Source organism: Mustela lutreola, chromosome 9 (assembly GCF_030435805.1).
Source record: "Mustela lutreola isolate mMusLut2 chromosome 9, mMusLut2.pri, whole genome shotgun sequence".
NCBI classification, from domain to species: domain Eukaryota; kingdom Metazoa; phylum Chordata; class Mammalia; order Carnivora; family Mustelidae; genus Mustela; species Mustela lutreola.
The window spans coordinates 140,053,282-140,076,555 of record NC_081298.1 but is presented as its reverse complement, the minus strand read 5'-3'; the positions used below and the strand labels follow the sequence as shown (position 1 = coordinate 140,076,555).

The window sequence follows — 23,274 nt, the reverse complement described above, 5'->3', positions numbered from 1 at the left end:
GGGACGCTGAGCCTGGTAAATTTAAAACAATATGTCTTGTGTGCTTTGGAGAAGAGGAGCCCAGCCCTGAGTGAGAACCCCACTCAGAATCCATGAGGAGAGGATTGGACTGGGCCCTTCTCCCCACCCCGACACTGCACCCCCACGTCCACCTGAGCTGTGTCTCCCTGAACCCCGTCTTACCCTAAAGAAATGGTGGCTCAGAGAGGTTGAGAGACTTGACCAGGATCACACAGCCAGCTGCAGACTGAGTCGGAAAGGTCAGTCCCAGGCTCAACTGAATGGAACTCAGTCCCCAACTTCCCACCGCTTCTTGCTGGGCTGACCAGGAACGTGGCTCTAGAAAGACCTCCTGGGAAGGGACAGACTCCAGCGCCTCTGAGGCAAACTGCTGTCCATCCCACAGCAGCTGGCCCTGGCTTTGGCCCCGGCAGCTCTGGACGGGGCCACGGGAAGGGCCAAATCATCCAGATCGAGAGAAGAGCCAGTGATGCGCTCGGGCACTGGCTCAGGGACAGACTTCGCTTCAGGTCCCCAGGCTGAGAGGAAGGCTGCTGGAGGATCCAGAAAGGGGGAAAAGCTGACAGCTCGTGTGGCCCACCGCTGCCCCAAAGATACCGAACATGGGGGGCGAGTTGCAGAGATACGACGACAGTTCACATACGATGACAATGTGCTCGAGGGCCTGATACTCAGAAATGACCGCTCCCTTTGTTTGTGTCCCGTTGTTTGAGAAAATTCTAGCACACATGGCTAGCTTGGAGGTGCACATCACCTACTACTCATGCAGGGAATGTCAGAAGCCCCAGGCACGGCGGAGGCCCCCCAGGAGGCTCTAGCAGCGCCCCCTCTCCTGAGGCCCAGCCCCACGGCTGGGCAGGGGAAGACAGGACAGGCTCTTCTCCACCTGCACCGTTATCCCAAAGGCGGGTGGGAACACAGCACGTCCAACCATGGAGAGCTCAACTGCTTTAACTCACTTGAGCAAAAAGAACGTCCTCTCAGCCGGGTTTCACGGGCCAGTGCAGGGTGTCTTTTCCCTGGCGTGAGCTGAACCCAAATACTCAGTGCGAACATAGCTTGTCCTTTCCAAGCGGAGGGGAAGTTAATGAAAGTCTGGAGGGAAGACTCTCCCAGAGGGCCTGACCCCTGCTTTTCCCTTTCCAGTGCAAGCCCCGAGACGCAGTGACTGTGGGCAGACCTTTGCTGAATCCCTGTGTGTTCCCACCCTAATCCTGCCGTAAGCCGCTTTCAGGAGCGCAGCCTCGGAGAGGCTGGATGCACTCACTTAGGTGTTCCTGAGAGTCAGTCCGAGGACTTTCTGCCCCTGAAGCCATGCTTCTTGCCCCCACCCCGCCCGCCCCTGCCGCCCCCCACCCCGTACCGATCTTCAGGAAGGCTGTCCAGGCCCCAGCCAGGAAGGCACTCTAAGAGCCTCCCGTCTCCAGGGACCGTGGTTCCGTCCCTGTCTGCTGGGCCTTTTGCAATTTTATGACTCCATCATCGATAAGAGTGTGTTTTAATGAATGGACTTGGGACAGCAATTCATCAATTAGTTAATAATTGCATCTGATCAACTTTCCCATGAGGTTTGGCTCCAACCACTTTCCAGAAAGCACCAGCTGTTCCCTTCACCATCATCGGTCTCCGTCTCGCTGGCTTGGTCGCACCTCTGGCCAGAGCAAGGCCAGCTGACTTAGGACTGGGGAGAAGAGTTAACTTGTACTTCACTAAATCATGCTCCTTTTATAGGTCATTTTTCTTAAATCAAATACTTTAAAATTCAGAAATGAAACAATCTCACTCAAATGGCATCCAAGTGTGCAATGTGTTGATGTCATAAAGGGCTACAGTGGGGATGTACGGGGTCCAAGTGTGACGGGTCAGATGTGGGACAGGAGTGGCCGGTTGGACGTAAGTCAGCTGGCAGAGCACAGCTGCATCCCAGAGGCTCAGGAGCAGTCAGGAGCCTCTCTCAGACGCTCGGCCCAGGAAAGCCGTCGCCAGGCCCCCTGGCACCTGCTGGGAAGTTAACCAAGTCCTGGGCTGTTGTCGACCATGTCTTCTCTTCTGGACTAGTATCTTATACCAGGGGTAGAGTCCAACCCAATAACCATTCTTTATTCCTTGTTCACTTGTTCAACTGAACCTTGTTCCAGCTTCAATTGAAGGAAGCAATGTGTCTTGCTAAAAAAAATTAAATTTCCCAGTCACTCAGCAATGACATGTGCTCCCATGACACAGTCTGCCAAAGGAGATTCTAATAGAAGATATCGAGCCAGTCTTCTAGGAAAGCCCCTTCTGCCTTCTAACCTTCCCCTCTTGTCTTCCTGGACAGGGATGACATGATGGCTGGAGCTCCAGCAGCCTGTGAACAGAGGGCGACAAATCCCTACCAGGGAGAGCCATGAGGAGGAATGGGGGGACCCGGGGTCTCTGAGAAGCCGCCAATGTCAGTCTTAGATCACCCTCCACTGGATTTTTTGCAAAAGAGGAATATACCTCCCTATCTTCTTTAAGGTACTACTACTTGTGCTATCTCTTAACTGCAGCCAAGTTCAACCTCAAGGAGCTGGGAGTAGCCAACTCTATTAAGGAGGCAGTGGGATGACCACTGCATGGTAAATATGAAAAAGCTCAGGGCAAGTACCCCGTCCAACCTCTTCTTGTTACATCAAAGGAAATTGATGCCTGGAAAGAGGGAGGCACGTTCCTAAGTTCACAGAAATAACTCATGTCCAACTGGGCCCTCACACCAGAGTGCTTTCCACACGGCCAGTTGCTCTGCTCCAGACCACTTCTCCATAGCCCCTCTACCTTCTGCCCACGGAGGTTGGCCTGGTCTCTCTGGTCCTCGGCTTCATTTGGGCTTGACCAATGTGGATTCCAGGTAGAGATTGAAAGGAGTGAGAGAGGTCAGGAAACGTATTCCCTGTGGGTCACGTGAGCAGGCCATGCTTCCTTTCCAGGAGGCCCTCTCCATGCTACTCTGGCTTCCCAGGCCCTGTAGCCCCTGGTCTGTGGCCTGCTGGCACAGCCCTGGGGTCTGCAACATCCCTGTTGCCTCCTGCCTCTGCTCACCTGTGTCCTTAGTGAGCAGCATCTACTTGAACTCTGCTCCCATGACCAAAGGACACATTTCCTGTCTCTCTGCTCTCCACCTTCTCCCTGCAGTTGCAGTTAAGGGCCCCGGGGGACGTTCAGCATTAGGGGATGAGGGTCGGTGTCAGGTTCTTGGTCATCAAATACGTCTGAGCTAGCGTGAGGTCCACATGCCCATTTCTGCATTTGCATAAGATGCTCCCACGCAGTGCTAACTTGTCGGCCAGACACAGTTCTCCGTACTTCACAAAAAGCAATAGTAGTCTTCAGAATGATCCTATCCCGTGGCCATAGTACTGTAGCAATCCTACAGACGGGGAGAGTAAGGCACCGAGCAGTTATGTAGCTTACACAAGGTCACACACCCCGAGGCGGCGGTTCTCTCTGTGCTCATGCTCTCTGTGCTCTTAGCTGCCACAGCCAGCTGTCCCTCCATGTGACCGTCAGCCCTGAGGTCCCCGCCACATCCCGTCTTCGAGGCCATAAGGATTTTCCAAGGCTGCTGATGTCACCATTCGTCCTGAGCCTATCTTCGCCACATGAAGAAAAACCTCTGGCGACTCTCCATACCTCTGTGTCGTGGTCCCAACTGCAAGGCTGCCTTCAGGGAATCTTTCCAGAAGTTCTGAGCAGCCTCATCTGTAAGCCTAGTCTGCTCTGCCTTCAGGTCATAGTCACAGCTGGGATTTGCCCCCAAACCCTACTCCAACCTGGGGCTCAGCCTGGGGACAGCGGTGTGCAGGTCCCCCACTGGTGGCCCATCCTGGGCCCTCTTCCTGACTCTCTCCAGCTCAGGACCTCTCTCTAGTCAGCCAAGCACAAGCGGAAGCAGGAGAACACACTTCTGCTGAATCACACACTGTTCTAAACCCTTCTGCCTGTCGTACGCCTTGATCATAGCTTTTGAAATGAAAGCAGCAATTCTCAGCCTTGATGCATGTTAAAACCACTCGGGGATTAAAAATACTTAGTGTCCAGGGGGCACCTGAGTGGCTCAGTCGGTTAAGCCTTTGGCTCAGGTTGTGATCCCAGGGTGCTGGGATCGAGCCCCATGTCGTACTCCCTGTTCAACAAGGAACCTGTTCCTCCCTCTCTCTCCCCTGCTTGTGCTCTCTGTCAAATGAATAAAGAAAATCTTTAAAATAAATAAAAATAAAATACTTAGTGTCCAGGTCCCATTTTCCCTGGTCCGAGCAGGGATAGCTTCCCCGCCTCCCAAGTGACTCTGACGTGGGTCTACCGCTGAACATCACAGCTTTAAAATCAAGAATTTGGAACCTTTGTTCTTGGATTCTGCTGTAACCCTCTCGGAGCCATGGAAACCTCCAGTCTGGAAGGTGAAAGGGTGGGGCGGGAGAAGGTGGGGAGGGCAGGGGGGTGGGAAGGAGAAGCCGGTTCCGCGGCTCATTCATAATGAAAAAGAGCAGAGAGGGTTCTCTCTGGCAGCGCCAGCCGCGGAAGGTGAGATAAAATCCCCGGCCTCCCGGTGGCACCACGGTGCACCGGCGGCCAAGGCCAAGGGTCCACGGCCTCCTGGGAGGACTAGAGCTGCTTTGCAGCATGAACGTGGTTCTGGCTGAGGGGTGTCTGAGCCTGGTCCCCAGCCTTTCTGGAGATTCTGTGAGTTATCCGCTGGCCTACAAATACAGTCCTGTTCTACTTGAATTAGCCAGAGCTGATGGATTCTGTTTACTTGAAGCCGAGAGCCTGATCGGTGCTAGAGCCGGAGGAAGAGCGAGGGAAGGTGGACGTGCTGCGTTACAGGAGCACCAGCCGAGCGCGGGATTACGGGAGCACCAGCCGAAGACCAAGCGAGCAGGAGAGGAGCCACACGCTCTCCCACACCGTCCCACAGCCTTGGCGGTTTGGCACATAAACTGGAGTCACCGGGTCATTAGAAAGGGCAGTGGGATGCCTACCCCCCGATCTTGGGAAAATTCAAATTCTTGGGCCTTGTCCCAGACCAACTGCATCATAGACTTCAGGTTTGGAGCCTGTATTTCCTGCCTTTTTTTTTTTTTTTTTTAGATTTATCTATTTATTTTGGTGGGGGAGGAGTAGAAGGATCTTCAAGCCGACTCCCCGCTGAGCGCAGAGACCGATGTGGGGCTCAATCCCACAACCCTGAAACCACGACCTGAGCAAAAACCAAGAGCCAACTTGCACCACCCAGGCGCCCCTACTCCCTGCCTTTGGAATGAATGCTCCCGGCTGTGTTTGCAAATGTCCGCTGGGCTAAAGGGTGAATTCGACTCCCCAGGTGAGCCTCCAGGATTGGTCACGGGTGTGGAGCTCTTACGCTGGGAAGGAACGAAAGCCCACGCCGGACCAAACATGCATTCTATAGAGAGAAGTGATTGCCCAAGACCAGTCGGTTTGCCGGGGACAGGCATGGAGAGAGCAGAGGAGTCTGGAAGACAAAGAGCATTGGATCCAGGAGGGAGGGAGCTTGTGGTCATCTGGTGTGATCAGACAGGCTGCACCAGGAAGACAAACAGCTCTGATTAACTAAAGCAGAGAATTTAATACACAGAATTGATTCCAAAGATGGCAGAGAAGCTAGAAAAGCAAACAGATGGTGTAGCCATCCGGGGACGTGCGACAGCAGGGAGCCCCTCTCCCTGGGGGAGAGGGAGAAGGGGCAGTGATATTAGCAGAGGCCAGGGCAGGGCTGAGTGGCAGAGGCTGGAGATGCTGGTGGCCCTTGCCTGCCATCTCTCTCAGGGAGTTCACACCGCCTCCCGCCCTGCTCACTACATGGCCCAGGAAAAGGAAAACCCAAGATGCCTTTTGTTCTGAGCATTCCCCACACCACCTAAGACACTGGCTGAAACCTGAGGCTTCCTGCCGCGCGTTGTGTTTCTCGGCTTGCTTGTGGAGGGAGGCCAACCTGGCCGAAACTGGGCGAGTGGAATTCTAGAAAGCACAGTTGGGAGGGCTGGAGCCCCGTCTTGAAGCCAGGGTCCTTGTTGGCAGATAAAGGATCTGAGCCTCAAAGAGGGGATGCGCCCTGCGCAAAGCCACAGCAGGACTTAGCGGTGATTCCACTTATCCCAGCATCTACAGGAGCATCTCTTCATCTAGGTGACTCACTTCCCAGGGACCATGAATGAAGGAAGCAGGAGAGCTGGCCAGGAAAAGGGCAAGCCTTCGACATGCTCACCCCGCAGCCTGTTGGATGGGAAGGGGGCGTGACGGTCCGCAGCCCGGCCGGACTCAGCTGACAGTCCGCGAGCAAGCCGGCCGGCATCAGCCGGAGCCGAGGGGGGGCTCTGCAAGTTGGGGGGCCCGGCTCTCTCCAGGGCTCTGCTGCTCGCCAGGCTGAACTCGGTGATCGTGAAGGTCACTTCTGGCTCTCGGATCTCACGAAAGCTGTCAGCGGCTTGCTGTTCTGCCTGTGTCATTTTATAAACCGTGTCTGTTTGCAGAACGGACTGCTTTCATTTCAGGACAGTGCATTCGGCTCTGGCCGCTTGATCCTTCTGTCAATATTCAGCCCAGCTAAACAGGGCAGCGCCTTCCAGCTTGGGTCCCCAAACACTTCATTAGCTAGGAGGACACTGAAAGCAACACATCCTCCTGGCTGTGCTGTCAAATTTGACTTCAGAGATCCAAGGACATGTGACACTTAGTTCCCTGTGAGCTGACCAACGCTTAAAAAATCTAAAGCGATCACACTGATTGGCTCTCACGATACTGCATGAAGTCTGCTTTTCCTAGTTCATCTAAGGCTATTTACTTTCCCATGTGATGGGCAGATGAATAGAAATTCAGGGCATTCTCTTTGCAATAGGGCATTTTTCTTGAGCTGATTTTTGTCTGGGAATGTCAAGGTACTTCACATCCCAAGGCATGATATCAATGTCTGGGTAGAAAGAAGGAGCTGAGTTTTAATTTTGCCCCTAAGTTTGTCCTTCAGCCACACACCCCCATTGTAAAGCCGAGATTTAGTGTCTGGATCTCAAAAAGTGAGTGAACCTTTAGTGTGCTAGAAGCTTTTTGAAAATCCATGCTGCAAACAGCACCTTGACCAGTAGTAGCTAAATGTTAGTCATTCAAATAACCAAGTTCAAATGCACTGTGTAGCCTCTTCCCAGGGCAAGGCACAAGAAATCAGCAAACAGAGTAACAAATGGTTAAAAGGAGAAACATGAAGAATGCCTTCTCCCGGTCTGGGTAGGGTGTAGCCCTGCCTCTTCAGAACAGGAGGAACAAGGGGTGCCTGGGTGGCTCACTTGGCTAGGCGTCCAGCTCTTGGTTCCAGCTCAGGTCATGATCTCAAGGTTGTGGGATCGAGCCCACTTCTGGCTTTGCGCTGGGCTCGGAGCCTGCTTAAGGTTCTTTCTCTCCCTCTGCCCCATCCCTACCCATCCCCCGCCACGTCTCATGCACATATGCACTCTTTCTCAAAACAGAAGAAGAAGAAGAAGAAGAAGAAGAAGAAGAAGAAGAAGAAGAAGAAGAAGAATCATACCCTTAAAAAAAAAAAAAAAAAAAAAGAATAGGAGGAACAACACAGTACAGAAATAGGTTTGTTTTGTTTCCAGGGAGAAATTCTCTTCTTGCGGTTATTCCAAGACGTTGTCTCTCTGACAATTCGCCGGGGTTTCCTAAGGGCTAAATAAGTAGCGCCCCCTGCAGTCAGGGTGAGTGACGGGCTAAGAAAACCCTTGTAAGGGCGACTGAGCTGAGGCAGCCCAGATGTGCCAGGCAGCAGCCAGAGGGGAGGCTGGGGAGGAACCCTAAGAGCAGGAGAGAGGGTGCAGAGTGACGCCAGACAGACCAGGGACACGGGACCTACTGGACACCAGAGTGTGAGCCACAGGGCAGCAGACCCAAGTCAAAGGAGCCAGGCATGTGCTCCCAGATCAGGCTTTCTGGACGGGAACGATGGGTACGCACACCCCGGACAGCCCTTCTCAACTGGGATCCTGATACATTAAACTCAAATGTCTTAAGAAACCCATTGTATGTTGGGGTTCCTGGGTGGCATAGCTGGGTAAGCGTCCGGTCATGATCTCAGGGTTGTGAGATCAAGCCCGGCATCAGGTTCCTCGCTCGGCACGGAGCCTGCTTGAGATTCTCTCTCTCCCTCTCCCTCCCACTCATGCTCTCAATCTAATCTTTTTTTTAAAAAATCCACTGTATGGGGACGTCTGGGTGGCTCAGTTGGTTGGGCAGCTGCCTTCGGCTCAGGTCATGATCCTGGCGTCCTGGGATCGAGTCCCACATCGGGCTCCTAGCTCAGCGGGGAGCCTGCTTCTCCCTCTGCCTCTGCCTGCCATTCTGTCTGCCTGTGCTCGCTCTCTCCCCCCCCCCTCTGATAAATAAATAAAATTTAAAAAAAAATCCACTGTATGTTAACATTGATGTGTCTGCCTTGTATGTACTCACATGTTAGGCATGCCCTGTAGGTAACACGTTCAGACACACGGAGAGTCTCACGGAGGAGGCTTACCGGAGAATCAGCACTTGTAAGGAAGGGACACGCAGGATGAAGCAGAGGGGAGAGCCCAAGTGTGCTGTGAGGGGTCGTCGCAGTGAAGACTTCAGCCGGCCCCATTGCCCCATGGCAGGGCTAGACTCGGTTGGCCCTCCAGAGTTGTCTGCCTTGACAAGGGGCACCAAGAACGTGTACCTCCTTCATTAACCGACCGCTGGGTGCAGGCTGCCCCTGGGGAGGGCGTATCCTTGGGTGAGAAAGTTTTCTACGACTAAGGGCCACACCTGAAGGATCGTCTGAGAGGGCTCAGCCACCACCGCCCCCAGCAGCCAGGGAGTGAGCGCCTCAGTCCAGGGTGTGGCATCTGGTCTAGAAGGCTCTGGAGACGCAGATGGGATTGGCCCATGAGGTGAAGTTCAGAGCAGTCTTCTGAACGCCAACCACTGTTACTCTGGATTTGTGGATTTTCATTGTCCTGGACTTCTCTGAGGCGTGCCTATCTTCGTTGAGCCCGTGTTTTATTTGCTGTCTCTTTCCCTCACCCACCGGGGGCGGGGAGTAAGTACCTGCCGAGTCCTGAAGGGACCGTCTGCACATCTGTAGGGGTTTGCTAGGGCTGCGGTAACAAATCATGACAGGGCGGGTAGCTTCTTCTATAGAAAGCTCTGGAGGCTGGAAGTCCAAGATCCAGGTGTCAGCAGGGCTGGTGCCAGGGGGTGGGGGGGGAGGGGAGGGACACAAGGTTGCTCTGTCCCAGGCCCCTGTCCCAGCTTCTACAGGCTTGCGGATGGCTCTCTTCTCCCTGCGTCTTCACGCTGTCTTCCCTCTGCGCACGTCTATCTCTGTGGCCTCGCTTTACTCTGATTGCCTGGGTAAAAACACTCTAAATAAGGTCGCTTTCTGAGGTACCGGGACTTAGTTTCCTGTGGCGACAGTTCAAGCCATAATGGATGTTAAATGAAATTGCTGGCTCTAGCACGGGAAAGGAACAGTAGGCGGGAAGTTGCAAAACCCAGATTCTAGTTTTAGCAAGAGAGTAGTAGGGGTTGAACTAGAAGACGAAAGGCAAACGGGTTTTACGTTCCAGCCGTGTATCTTCATCCGCGGACGGCTTGCGATCTGCTACTCACGTACTCCCTGAGTCCTTAATGATTGATTTTAAAAGATACGGTCGTGAGTATTTCTCTCAATATGGAATATCAGCAGGGCGCCTGGGTAGTTCAGTCGGTTAAGCGTCTGCCTTCAGCTTGGGTCATGATCCCCAGGTCCTGGGATCGAGTCCCTGAACCACAGGGAGTCTGCTTCTCCCTCTCCCTCTGCCTCTGCCTGCAGCTCCCCCTGCTTGTGCCTCTCAAATAAATAAGTAAAATATTTAAAAAATAAAAAATGAGTATCAACCAAACAACCATTGAGGAGACTTCTGTAGGATCTCTTTTCCCTGTATCCAAGAGCAGAAACAGAAAGAGAAAGGCAAGGACCCAGCCCCCACATTCTTACTAGAACATCAGCGTGAAACAGCAGAGGCCATATCAGTATGACATTAGCTCCAATAGTGCAAATGGCTGCGACCTGGGTTTCTCTATATGGGCACTCTGGGTGTTTTCTTGTTGTCATAGGGGGCTGTGCTGTGCATTGTAGGATGCGTCACAGCATCCCTGACCTCTCCCCACTAGACACCAGGGGTGCCCTCTCCCAGTATGATATCCGAAAACGGCTCCAGACATTGCCAGATCGCCCCCAGTTGAGAACCTCCCATCTAGACCCCGTAAGGCAAGCCCGTCTACGGATTCTATTCTAACCCAATCCTCACGACTCTTTCCTCTGACAGTTCTGTCTTCCTGTAACAAGAAACCGCTTTGAAGACCCAGATCATGTCATGACCAAAGCTGCTATAAGCACTTCGCAAAACTGGAAACCAGCTAAAAATCCGCCACAGACAAACACGACTGAGAGTCAGCGCTGCTCTCCACTGAGTGCTCAAGTGGGCGGACTTCAGGGTCGTAAACACAGGCATTCTGAGACAGGCGACCCAGGACAGTGGGGAAGTGCTGCCGTAGCAAACATTCAACCGCCGGAGGATGTTTTGACCTCGTCAGGTCTTTCTGCCCCCCGCCCCGTGTCTGAGTCTCAGTCTGCCACACACGAGCTGTGCCATCTGTCCTCTGAGCCTCCTCAGAGAGGAGAACTGTCCTCTCTGGCTCCTCGCTGCAAAATGGGCATAAAAATATGCAACAGAACAAGAGCCAAACTATGAAAAGACTCCAGATGCCCATCGACAGATGAATGGATAAAGATGATGTGAGATATATATATATATATATATATATATATATATATATAGTGATGTGTGTGTATGTGTGTGTATGTATATGCATGCACAATGGACTATTACACAGCCACCAAAAAATTGAAATCTTGCCATTTGCAACAACATGGATGGAACTAGAGGGTATCACGCTAAATGAAATAAGTCAGTCAGAGAAAGACAGTCATCATGGGAGTTCACCCATATGTGGAATTCAAGAAACAAGACAGAGGATCATAGGGGAAGGGAGGGAAAAATAAAACAAGATGAAATCAGAGATGGGCACAAACCATAAGAGACCCTTAATCATAGGAAACAAGCTGAGGTTTATTGGAGGGGTGGGTGTGGGGGATGGGGTAACTGGGTGATGGACATTAAGGAGGCACATGATGTGATGAGCATTGCGTGTCACAGAAGATTGATGAAAGACTGATCTCTACCTCTGAAACTCATAATGCACTACATGTTAATTGAATTTAAGTAAAATAAAATACGTGGCAGAGACTGCTAATTGTCAACCCTAATAACCGCTTTCGTCTTTCTCCCTGCTCACAACACCCCAAATTTTAGCCGGTCATATGGCCACAGGGAAGAGAAGACTATAATCCCCAGCCTTACAAAGAGAGAGAAATAGCCTTCCCTACTGCTCCCAGCCCCTCTTTCTCCCCATTGCTCGAAACAAGGATGGGGTCCCTGGAACTAAGGATATGATACCTGGAGCCCTCGCAACCACCTTGGACTAAAGAAGAAATTAAGAATGGAAGCCAAGGCTGAGGCAGCAAGAAGAACAAACAGACCCAGCAGCGAGGCTTCCTGAGAACACCAGCTGTCCCTACCTCTAGACTTCCTTTATGTGAGAAAACAATGTCATCTTAGTTAAACCGATCTTACGTTAAGTTTTTTGGTCGTACACAGTTCCAGCTAATCTTAGCTTGCGGTGAGGCTAATGAGACACACACATAAATCTTCTAACGAGATACGGAGTGTGTTTAAATTGGGACCAGAAGCCACAGCTGGTCACTCCACCACAACGGTGGGACAAAGCAGAGAGTGATGGAAACTGTTTTATTTATTCTTAATCATCTTCTTTTAACTTAAAACGTGCATTTATTCCTTCATATTTTGAGTGATTGTACCTAATTGGAGTTCCTCACATCTCACTGGAATCCACATGTAGTAATTCACCCTTGAGTCTTCTATCTAAAATAAGGTTCTTTTCTAGAAAACTCTATTTATACCCTCATGTGTTATTGGTTGCATTACACATGATTAAACTCTATAATTAAATTAGCGGGCGCTGCTGGCGGAAACAGGCTCGGACAACAACAGCGGGCTCTCAGGAAGCGTACAGCTCCACCGACAGAAACAGAGGTACGAGAATGTTCTTGGGAGTAGCCTGGTGACCGTGAACTTCCACTCTTTGGTGGCAGGGCCGGTAGGGTTTTTAGAGTTAAAGAAGCATGTCTGTTAAACTAGCAGGTAAATGAGCTCCACTCACCACCAGAGAAAGAGGGAACTCATCTGACCATGTGCCTTCTAGATGCTGCACATTTTCTCATTTAAACTTCACAGCCGCTAGATAGGATACAATGTATTATTTCCATCGCACACCAAGGAGACTGAGGGTCAAGGATCTTAAATATTTTGCCCCACATCACACATAGCCGTGGGGCAAGGGTTTCAATGTTCGTCTGTGTAGTTCCAAAACCTCTCTCCCCGGCGCCCTATGCCCACTTATGGAAGGAAAGAAGGAAGGGTCATCCCACTGAGCCGATTCGGTGTCTCGTGACTGCTCTTCCTGCTCTTAGAATTGCTGGCAGCCAAAGTTGACAAAATACGTGGGAGAGTGAAGAAAATCCCGTACTTAGGAGACATGCTCTTCCACAATCATCGCATCTTGTCGCACCCACAGCTGGGGACGTGACATCCTTCCTCAGCGTGAGCAGCCCCTATGCCCGCTAATGTGTTTAAATTGGGACCGGCCAGCTTTTCAAGTGGTCAATGCCTGGTCCTCTCCAGCTGTGAAATGTTTGACTGTCACCTCTGACCAACCCTAACACCAGACACCAACAAGCCACCGTGCCCCAGGGGGCTCCAGAGAGATTAACAAAAGTCAAAGAAGCTGAATCCAAGGCTGAACTCAGTTACCCTTGGAGAATAGTTTTAGAAAGCGTGTGTCAAGCAAGGGTGGTCTACCCGGACCATCCATTCCTTCCGTTGGTGCTCTCTGGGCACTGAAGAGGCCTTAAGATGCTCTGTTCCCGGGGGACCTGGGTGGCTCAGTGGGTTAAGCCTCTGCCTTCAGCCCAGGCCATGATCCTGCATCAAGCACTCTGCTCAGTGGGGAGCCTGCTTCCTCCTCTCTCTCTCTGTCTGCCTCTCTGACTACTTGTGATCTCTGTCTGTCAATAAATAAATAAAAATATTAAAAAAAAAAAAGATGGTCTGTTCTGGGACCACAATGAGGCAGTGCCTGCTATCAAAGACTTTAATTTCATTGCAAAGACTTCACAGTCTGAGGGGACAGACAGATACAGAGCAGGAAGGCTGATTGGGGTAAGCCCAAGGGGCAGTCCAAATAAGGATAATTCCTGCCATCCCGGTGAAGGGGAGTTTGCCCAGGAGTCTTCCAGAGGTGGGGATGGAGCCGAGCCTGGAGGGACGGGAGGCGGTCAGTGAGGAGGGCAGGCTGGGAAGGAGAACAGGCTTCTGAGCAGAGAGCCCGGCTCACGCAGAGGACCTGGGCATGGGCAGGAAAGGAGTAAGAGGAGGGAGTCGGGTTCTCTGGAACGCAGGACCCTCCCAAGAGGATCTTAGAGGGCCTGGCCTTCCTGCTTAGCCTTTGATCAGGTAACCTGCACCTGCCATGCTCCTGGCCCCCCACCAGATTAAATCCGGTTCATCCTTCTGATTTCAGCTCAGAAATCACTTCCTCGAGGTCCTTCCTCCTGTGTCCCCTGTTTCATAAGGGGCAGGAACGGGGACTTTGCCTGGGGCTAGTACAGGGCCTGGAGCACACTGAGCTTCAAGTATATATGTGGGGAGTGAGTGAGTAAATGCAGGACTGAGGGAGTGAGTGAGTCCATGAGTAAGCGAATGAGCAAGTGAATGGGTGAGTGAGTGAGTGAATGGGTGAGAGTGTGAGTGAGTGACTGAGAGAGAGAGTGAGTGAATGGGTGAGTGAATAAGTGAGTGAATGAATGAGGGAGCGCAGGAGGACACAGACCATCCGCGACATTGCAAACCAGGCATAGAAGCTCCTGTGTGTATCCTAAAGCAGGAGGATCCCACCGAGGGTTTAGGAAGGAGACAAGAGACCCGTCAATGAACGGAGGGCGCTAACTCAGAACTGAGGTGAGGAGGGATTGGGATTGGCTGGGAACAGGAGGTCTGTCGGAAGTCAGTGGAATAACCGGCGAAGGCTCTGGGGCTTGTTGACTGAGCAATCTGCGACAGGTGCCCAGCGCTTACCTGTGCCAGATGCCGGGTTAGCATTTCAAGTGCATGACATCACTGAATCCTCCCCTCACCCCTGCGAGGGGTCGTTGTTACATTATTATCCTCTGTTAGAAGCTGGTGAAACTCCGTGTGCAAATCCCTCAATAAAGAGTGGCCTGTGCCTGAATCACAGACCACCTCGCTCTGCCACCAACGTGCACCTGAGCCCGGGCAGGTGGGCTCGGGTGTGCAGGGAGCTGAGAGAGGGATGTCTGCACCACACAGGCTGGGGTGCAGGTGCTGGGTATCGGGGTGTCTGCACCACACAGGCTGGGGTGCAGGTGCTGGGTATCGGGGTGTCTGCACCACACAGGCTGGGGTGCAGGTGCTGGGTATCGGGGTGTCTGGACCCCAGCTCCAGGTTGCAGGACTTCACCCCCCACTCGTCCCCTTCCGCCGTGCTGGCCTTTGTGTTGTCATCTGGGGACTGAGTTCGAGAGTTGGGGAGCTGCCCCCGCGAAGGGAAAGGATGCTGGCCTGGCTCCTGAGCTCATCATGAGACACTGCCCTGAGCCCATCTAGAAACGCAGCCTGGGCCCTACCGGACAGCAGGAGCAGAGCGCATCTTCCAGCTGCTTCCAGCACACCCCATCACAGAGCTGTTTACATCTGTATGCAAATAATTCCAGCACGTTCAGACAAATAACATTAACATTAGGAATCCGGTTGTCAGGGGACAACAGCTGCTATCAGGTGCTTCAGGGCACCTCCAAGGCATGTTTTCAGATTTCAAAAAACCTTGTGAGCCCACACTGTTTAAACTGTTTCCCCATGGAAGTTTCAGACTAAAGCTTCTTTGTTCCTGCCGAATGACTCATGAATGCCCTTTAAAAGAGAACGAAACAGACGTGTTTTGATGGGGAAAATTCATAAAGAATGTGGTGCATTTTTCCAAATGGCCATCAGACCAACTAATTTAGGCCACTAAGGACAGACCCGCCAAAGGTCTCCGCCTGACCTTCCCCGTGAGGGCCGTGTCCTGGGTGGGGGCCTGCCGACTGAGACAGGGAAGGGAAGGCCAGCTTTCCCAGGGCTGTCAGTGTTCCTGGGCTTCCATTTGAAAAGAGGAGTCCTGTTTTTCTAGAATGTTGTTTCTCTGGGTGCAAGTCATTCTCAGCAGCATGATGTCATAATCGTCCGAAGATAAGCGAGCATTCAGATAGCGCTTACTGTGTGCGAACCATGGTCCCTGTGCAATGACTCCTTTCATTCTCACACTCTTCCAGATGAAGAGCTGAGGCACAGAGATGGTGAGTCACTTGCCCCAGGTCACCCAGCGAGGACGTGGCATAACTGGGGTACAAACGTCTGGGCTCTGTGAGGTGGAAAGAGCACTCCCCATGGAGTCAGGGAATGTGGGTGTGACTGTGGGCTCTCCTCCTGACAGTCTATGTGCTCTGAGTCTTGGTGTGTCACTCTGCCGCATGAGGTCGGGGCCAGCTCATGTTGTGGGAAGATTAGCCATTGGAGTGGGCTGGCTTTGAATGGCAGGTGAGCCCAGCAGACCCTCCAGGGACCTGACTCTACTCCCTCAGGCTTCGGGAAGTCATTCAGGCTCAGCAGGCGTGTGGAGTAAAGCAAGGGGAGTATCCAGCAGGCCTTTAGGACATAGTAACTTATTGTGAAATGTTCTGGATTGACATTAGTGGTGTCCCCTCACACATATACCATGTACATATATATGCAGGAGCTCCTACTGTACACATACACACGTGCGTGGGTTCCTAACACATCCACACTCAAACAACAGACAACTGGAATCCAACACTGTATCACCTGGAGAACTTACTGTTAACATCAGTCTCGAGGTGTTACACTACCTTGGCTTCGTAACCAAGGCCCAGCTTTGGCAAGTGGGGTGCACATTTCCAGGAAATACAGCCGCCGCGCATCAACCACAGGTCTCTTCCTTTTGCCCTGGAACCAGTTCTGAAATCAGAGCGGTGGAAGGCCCAGGAAACAGCCCTCCGGGGCAGGTCCCTGGTTCCAGGTGTGTGTGTGTAAGTGATCCCAGAACCCAGCAAGGCTGATGTTCTTGATGGGAAGAAAACAATTTTCACTTGGGTAAGGATATTACCTAAGAATGACTGTCTTAACTAGACAGAAGTTCCTGACTAATTCTACCTCCTGTACGCCATTTCCAAGCACCTCCCTGCCCTCCCGTGCCCAGGTTGAGGCGTCCTGGCCGTTAGTCCTTAAACCCCACAGGGTGTTACCCATTGAGGCTGCTTTGAATAGTCCTCCCCTGTTCAGATCAATGTCCAGGGACTGCGTGAAAACCCAGAGCGCAGGATTTGCTTGAAGCAATTTCAGTGTAGGTCACCCTCCCCCCTGCCCTACCATCCCCCACCCTCTCTGCCCCTCAGCATCCATGACTACCTCCCAGATCTTGCCTCCGGCACCCAGATCCTATTCTTGATAGACCTCTCTGCTCCTACAGGCCTATAAATTCCCTCCTTTTTATGCTTAAATTCTTTGGAATTGGGTTTTTAATCTCTAAGGCAGAAATATTTTGTAAAGAGTATCGAATGTCAGGCTAAGCAGTTTGCACACTGATTTGCTGGGGAGAGGAAGCCTTTGAAAATGTGCATGCCGACAAGCAGCCTCTTGTTGATCCTGTCGCACACACAACACTGGGGTGCCATCACGCACCCTGTGCTGGGTGGCGGCTTCCCACCGGTGTACCCAGCACACTCGCCATCCTGAGGAGCGCACCCACAGTTTCATCCAGGAAATACTGTTGAAGGAGGATTATGGATAAAACAATGTGATGAGCGCCTGCTGACTCCCGGCACCCAGCTCCTGATGGTGGCAAAAAGATGTACTGGGAAATCCAACTGGTTTGCATTCGTGTGCCTTGTCCTGGGTGGACAGGATGAAGTGGGGCGCATTAGCCACCTGGTGGGGGGACCCCCGTCGCTAGAGCAGGGACGAGGGGACAGATAGCAGGGCAGCCTGAAAACCAGGGACCAGGAAGGAAGTGGCAGTGTTTAGGATGACACTTCACAAGCAGAGGGAGAGAGCTGGAGTCCCGCGGTGCCCTTGCCTCGCTTGCTGCTCGGGGACACTGAGCCAGTCCCTTAACCTCTCTGAATTTCAGAGCGGAGAAGAGCGCTAGTCTCGCGTTGCCTGCTGTGCAGAGAGAGAAGGGAAATGAAGTCACCGTAACGTGCCATCCACAGGGGGCTGTGAGGGCTGTCATAAAATCAGAGACACTGCGGAAGAGCTGCACAGTGTGTGCTGCGAGTAATTGTTAACCCTTTCAGTAAGAACCTCTGGAGCATCACTGTCTCTTGCATAACTGCAAAGGCGAAGACAGCGGGCACTTGGGCCCTAAATGACAGGAATAATGACATCAGATCTCAGCTTGCCCCCTGCGCTGGGATGAAAGCATGAACACACATTCTCCCTCTCCCACCGAATAGCCCTCCCAAAGTCAGAGCCTGTCACTAATGAGAGAGACAGGCATGGGCCCAGGTGTGTCCAAACTTCATGTGTCGCAATGAACAGAAGTCAATTATCTAACCGCCCCAGAAATCGCTTCCCCGGATGGTAGACGCAGCTATTAGCGGGTCCTTGGCAGCGACCTTGGCAGGCTCTGATGCTGCCTCCGGGCCAGGCCATCCTGCAGCAGGGACCTCACCTCTCCCGGGGCCCAGGGCCAGGACCAGCCAGCCCCCTTGGCATGGGAGCCTCCCAAGGTCCCATGGACCCCCAACAATCCGGCTACAAGCCCGCAAGCTACCCCCTGGGCCTCTACCGGCCTAGTTCCTCCCGTTTGTGACTTGCTAAGTAACCTGGTTTGGCACAGTTAAAACCTAGAACTTGGCGCCGCGGGGAAAGCAAAAAGGACAAAATATCTGTCCCCACACCAGCTCAGAGCCTGCTTCTCGGCGGCTTCTCTCTCCGCCCAGCACCTCCGAACAGGGCTGGAGCAGGCCTGCGGGGGGTCACGGACCTCTATAGTCAGATCAGAAAAGCGGCCATTTGGTATTCAGATCCTGTTTGACTCCCCTTTACTGTTCCACCAAGATGTTCTCTCTTTGACGTGGCGTGACCGGAAATGTGAGGACAGGAAGCGGGGCTGGGCAGCACAGAGCCTTTCCCTCGCCAGTGGCCCCGTCCCTGTTCTGGGCCGGGGACGTGGGGGATGGCTTGATGAAGGGCACCTAGAAACACCTTCCTCAAGGGGCTGTACCCAGACACATGGTGACATGTTCCTTCTGTGGATAAATGGAAGACAGCCAGCTGCTCTCCTTCCTGATTCACGAGGTTTTGTGGTTTTTTCCTTTTGTGACAGGGAAGGTATGATTTTTGAGTAGGTTTAATTTTAATGACATGCCACATAATTCTAGAAACTTGAAGGGACAATTGCCTTATCACTGGGGCTCCTGTCTTAACTGTCTGGGTAGAAGGTGGGAGGTTCAGCGCTGCACCTGACCGCTGGGTGCGACTGGCAGAAGATTGTTCACGGGAAAGTGCCCGGCACAGCGGGAGAGCGTGGGTGTCAGAGCCCCGCAACCCAAGCACGCTGTCCCAGCTGAGCCCCCCACTACTTGGGTGTCCCTGGAAATCAGTTCATAAAGTCCATTTCCTTCTCTGCAATACAAGGGCCAATGTCCTTATAGATTGTAGAATCCCTAAATAAAGAATAATAATAAAGAAGCCCTAAATAAAAAAGAGCACACACACAACATCCAATGAGCGATGTTATTACTTTTTATAAGAACTCTTGCTTCTTACACACTTTATACATCCAGGGACGCCTGGGGGGCTCAGTCGGTTGAGCAGCTGCCTTCAGCTCAGGTCATGATCCCAGAACCTGGGGTCAAGTCCCATATGGGATCTTTGCTCAGCAGGGAGCCTGCTTCTCCCTCTGCTTGTGGGCTCTCTTCCTCTCTGAACAATAATAAATAAATAATTTTTTAAAAAAACACAACTCTCGATTAAAAGAGGTTACTTAAGAGGAAGAGACAATCATCAGAATCTATGTGATGATTATTTAATTCATATGTCAAACCTGATTCCACAAATGGCTATGAAATAAAACATAAAGTGATCCTGTGTGAGAAGGATTCTTTTTTTTTTTTTTAAAGGTCTTATTTATTTGACAGACAGAGATCACAAGTAGGCAGAAAGGCAGGCAGAGAGCGAGAAGGGGAAGCAGACTCCCTGCCGAGCAAAGAGCCCAACACAGGGCTCAATCCTAGGACCCTGAGATCATGACCTGAGCTGAAGGCAGAGGCTTAACCCACTGAGCCACCCAGGCACCCCAAGATTTTTGAAAGCATAATACATTTGAATTGCAGGCAACCCCGCCCACTTAAATACACTGGGCACTAAGGCAGTGCTTGTAACAATGTTGCTTCCACATTAGAAACATTATCATAATTGGTTTCATGTAAAACATGCACCTAAATACAAGCAGTCATTTCCCAGAAGAGGTCTGCAATGCACACCAGATGAACTCTTTAGTTGAACGTATTTCAGAAGAGGCAGAACAGCCTGAAGGCCAAGTGCCGTGGCACAAACCCGAAACCCCTACCCACACTCATCTTGCACACTCAGCTGTCCCGGGCACAAGGTACCTCTTCGTTGCAAGAAGTGCAATGATAACTGACATGCTATAAAACTCCAGAGAATTAGGAAAAGCCAGCAATCTGCCTTTCTGATTGGTGCCAGAGAAGAACGCTTCTCATTTTATTGCCTATGAAGATAAAATCAAACATTGCCTTGGCTCCTGCATGTTGTTCTGCTAATTCGATGCCCCTCTCCCTGACCTCGGGCTTGTATGGTGTGTGGCCACTTGTCTGCCTCTTAAAGTGCTGGCCACTGGGGCAGGGGCCAAGGCTTTTTGTATGCTTTCTCACGGAACTGCGCCAAGAGAGATTCTCTAATAATTAGACCTGCTGCTCTGCCTTTCATTTTTACTACTTCAGAATATTTGCATCCTTCCAAGACTTGAAGCTCCAAAGCAGCTTTTAGAACCACCATTGCAGAACTGGAGAGAGAGGGAGGTCTCATCCTCCTGCGTATCCAAATCCTATCCAGTCCAATTCCAATGCCACCTCCTCCAGGAAGCCCTCTCGTATCTTGGCAGTCAGAAATGGTCTCTTCTCCTACTCCCAGAAACACTGTGAGCACCACTATGGAGGCCACTTGTCCCTTTCTATGGCATTTATATGGGTATTTCTCTATATGTTTTGTCTGCCCTGGAAGAGTTTAAGTCCCTGGAGAGAGGGCCTAGGCTGGAGTCCTGGCTCTAGTGTGTCCTAAACACATGGGTCTTTGCATAGGACTTCCCCTTTCCTATTTAATTCATAAGCTGTGCAGTGGGAACGACCATACCTGCATAACAAGGACTTTGCAAGGACATAACTTGTATAAAGCAAATGGCAAACTGTCTGGCCCCCAAGAGAGCCTCCACGTATAAGTGAGTGAATAAAGGATTGAATGAATGCATGAACAGCTTGTAACTTTGGCAAAGTCATTTACTACTTGTGAGACTCCAGAACCCTCATCCCCGCTCCCCACTGAAGGCAGGTGATGTAAATCAAACCCCTCCATCTGGCTGATGTTAAGACCCTTTCCAAAAAGGCAAGCCCACTCTTCCTTAAATTAGTCCTCACTGAAGGCTGCTAGAAGCTGCCATAAACAATAAACAGTCAACTAAACAAAGTTTCTAACATCTTCATTGGAGACGCGCTCCTTCTAGACTCTCAAACCCAGATAGAGGTGTTTGTGTGGTTGGAAAGGGGACCCCTCTCTCAAGACACCTGCTGCCCAGTCCCCTACAAAAGCTTAATAATCGATGCTGAGCCTGACTTACTCACCTGCTTTGTGCCGCTCCAATGAGAACAAAAGTCAGACATCCTGACCAGACTTTTGTCCAAACTTGAGGATTTCCCCCATCACAAAAGATTGGAAGGCTACTATAGAGCTTCCCATTCCCTCAGGAGCCCATTTGTTGAAATGTACTTTGTGTGAAAGAGGAAAGCCTTCAGGGATGCTAAAGTCTTGCATGGTTTAGGAGTCTAGGGTGGATGGGGCCCCTCCAGTGGAGAAAGACATAATATGGGGAGTCCTAGAGGTCTTGAATCTCAGTTTTTCCGTATGCTCTTGTCCCTGGTATAAATTCATCTACTCAAGGAATGTTTTTTTTAAATATTTTTATTTTTTATGTTATTTATTTATTTATTAGAGAGGGAGGGAGGGCGGGGCAGAGAGAATCTTAGGCAGGCTCCATGCTGAGCTTGGAGCCTGACTGACACCGGGCTCCATCTTACAACCCTGAGATCATGACCTGAGCAAGATGAAGAGTTGGACGCTTCCTCCCCACTCCCCGTGCCCTCAAGGTGCATGTTTAAAGCACTGACTAAGTGCCAGCCCTCAGGAGTATGAAGCTGCGTGGGACACAGACTGGACTCCCTCTGTGATCTAGCCATGGGGACTGACACGTGATGTGGACAACACGCTAGTAGAGTGATGAATGATGCATCGTGGGAGCGAAGACGGAGACGTGCCCAGCTTGAGCAGGGCGGTGAATTGGAAGGATTTTGAGCTGCATTTTGAAACATGGAAGGAACTCACCAAGTAGACAGAACCCAAAGGGCATCCCGGCTGGATGAAAAGGTTTGTGCTGAGGCTCAGCTGTGCAGACCTGCACGGCAGCATGGGGAGCTACACACGGTTCAACCCATTCCCCAACGTGCAGCCAGAGATCTTCCAAAAATGCCGGTCTGGCACAGCACCCGCTGAACTTGGCTGTACCTTCTGTTTAAAGTCTGCCCTGCCCCTTGGACTGACAGCTCGAGGAAAGCTCTGACAATCTTGGTCACCCTGGAGACCCTGGGGTGGGGAGCCGATATGTAACAGAAACTCAGCAGCTGGATGGATGGATGTGCCGAGTGAGGTCCAAGAGAAATCAGAGTGAACAGTTGGGCGGGGTACATTGTGAAGGACCTTACGTAGCCCGTGAAGGCATTTGGATTTTATTCACAGACTATGGGGAGCCACTGGAAGATTTTTAAGCAAGCACTGTAACTGGATTAGCATCTTTAAAGGATCACTTTCAGAGAGATAGGACTGGCACCAGTGGCAACAGGATGGATTGGAAGGCTGTCTGGGCTGGACATAGGAGGGCTCGTTCAGGAAGCTGCATTCTCAGTGCTGGGAGGGCGAAGGCCTGGATCGGACAGGGATGTGGAGGGGAAATAGGGTGGGGCATCCCTGGGGGCCTGTTAAACAAGCAGAAACATCAGGTTCTGGGGGCTCACCGGTTCTGTGGGATATGGAGGAGGATTTAGGATGCTGCCCTGGTTTCTCTTTGGACCACCAGATGAGGAAAATTAGCCAATTAAATCAATAGGACTATGAAGCAAATTATCTATTTCCTTTGGGTTGTTAGTCACTGGGACCTCCATGAAGGAAAAGCATGTTTTCTGCTCTCCTGGTCAGCAAGGAAGCAACAGTTACCTGCCCTTGGCTCTGCCACGGATGCTCAGACTCCAGAAGCGTGAGAACCCTTGTTTGTCTGTGACCCAGGTTAGTCAGTCGGTCCTGTTAGAACACCGGCACCTTTTCATCTGATTCGAAGTCTCGAAGATGCGTTCTTGGCTTCTACAAGCTCCAGGCTGCACTGCTGTGTTGTATTACAGAGCAAGGCACAAAGAAGGCATTGATCAGCAGGCCTGCCATCATATTCCTATGTCGTTCCTCTGCCGTGTCGTGTCTCCAGCCCAATGAGGGGCTGACCCAGGGTGCCCAGCAGCCATGTCCACAGGTCGGGTCCATTGCGGGTGGGGGCGGGGTGGGGGATTCCTTCCACATGCTGGGCACCGCCCAGAGAAGGTTCAGGACAAGCCCCTGGTGGAGCCTGGGAGCCCAGGCTGAGTTGTTATGCCCAGAGCCTTATGGAAAATTTGAA

General features: G+C 51.6%; 1 long non-coding RNA gene across 1 annotated transcript; it reads left to right on the top strand.

Moving 5' to 3' along the window:
* The first annotated feature begins 1,910 nt into the window (after positions 1–1,910).
* Positions 1,911–4,211, top strand: LOC131808257 (uncharacterized). The gene is made up of 3 exons (XR_009344749.1): positions 1,911–2,094; positions 2,339–2,520; positions 3,514–4,211. It is a non-coding gene; the product is annotated as an uncharacterized LOC131808257 (long non-coding RNA).
* Positions 4,212–23,274: the final 19,063 nt, after the last annotated feature.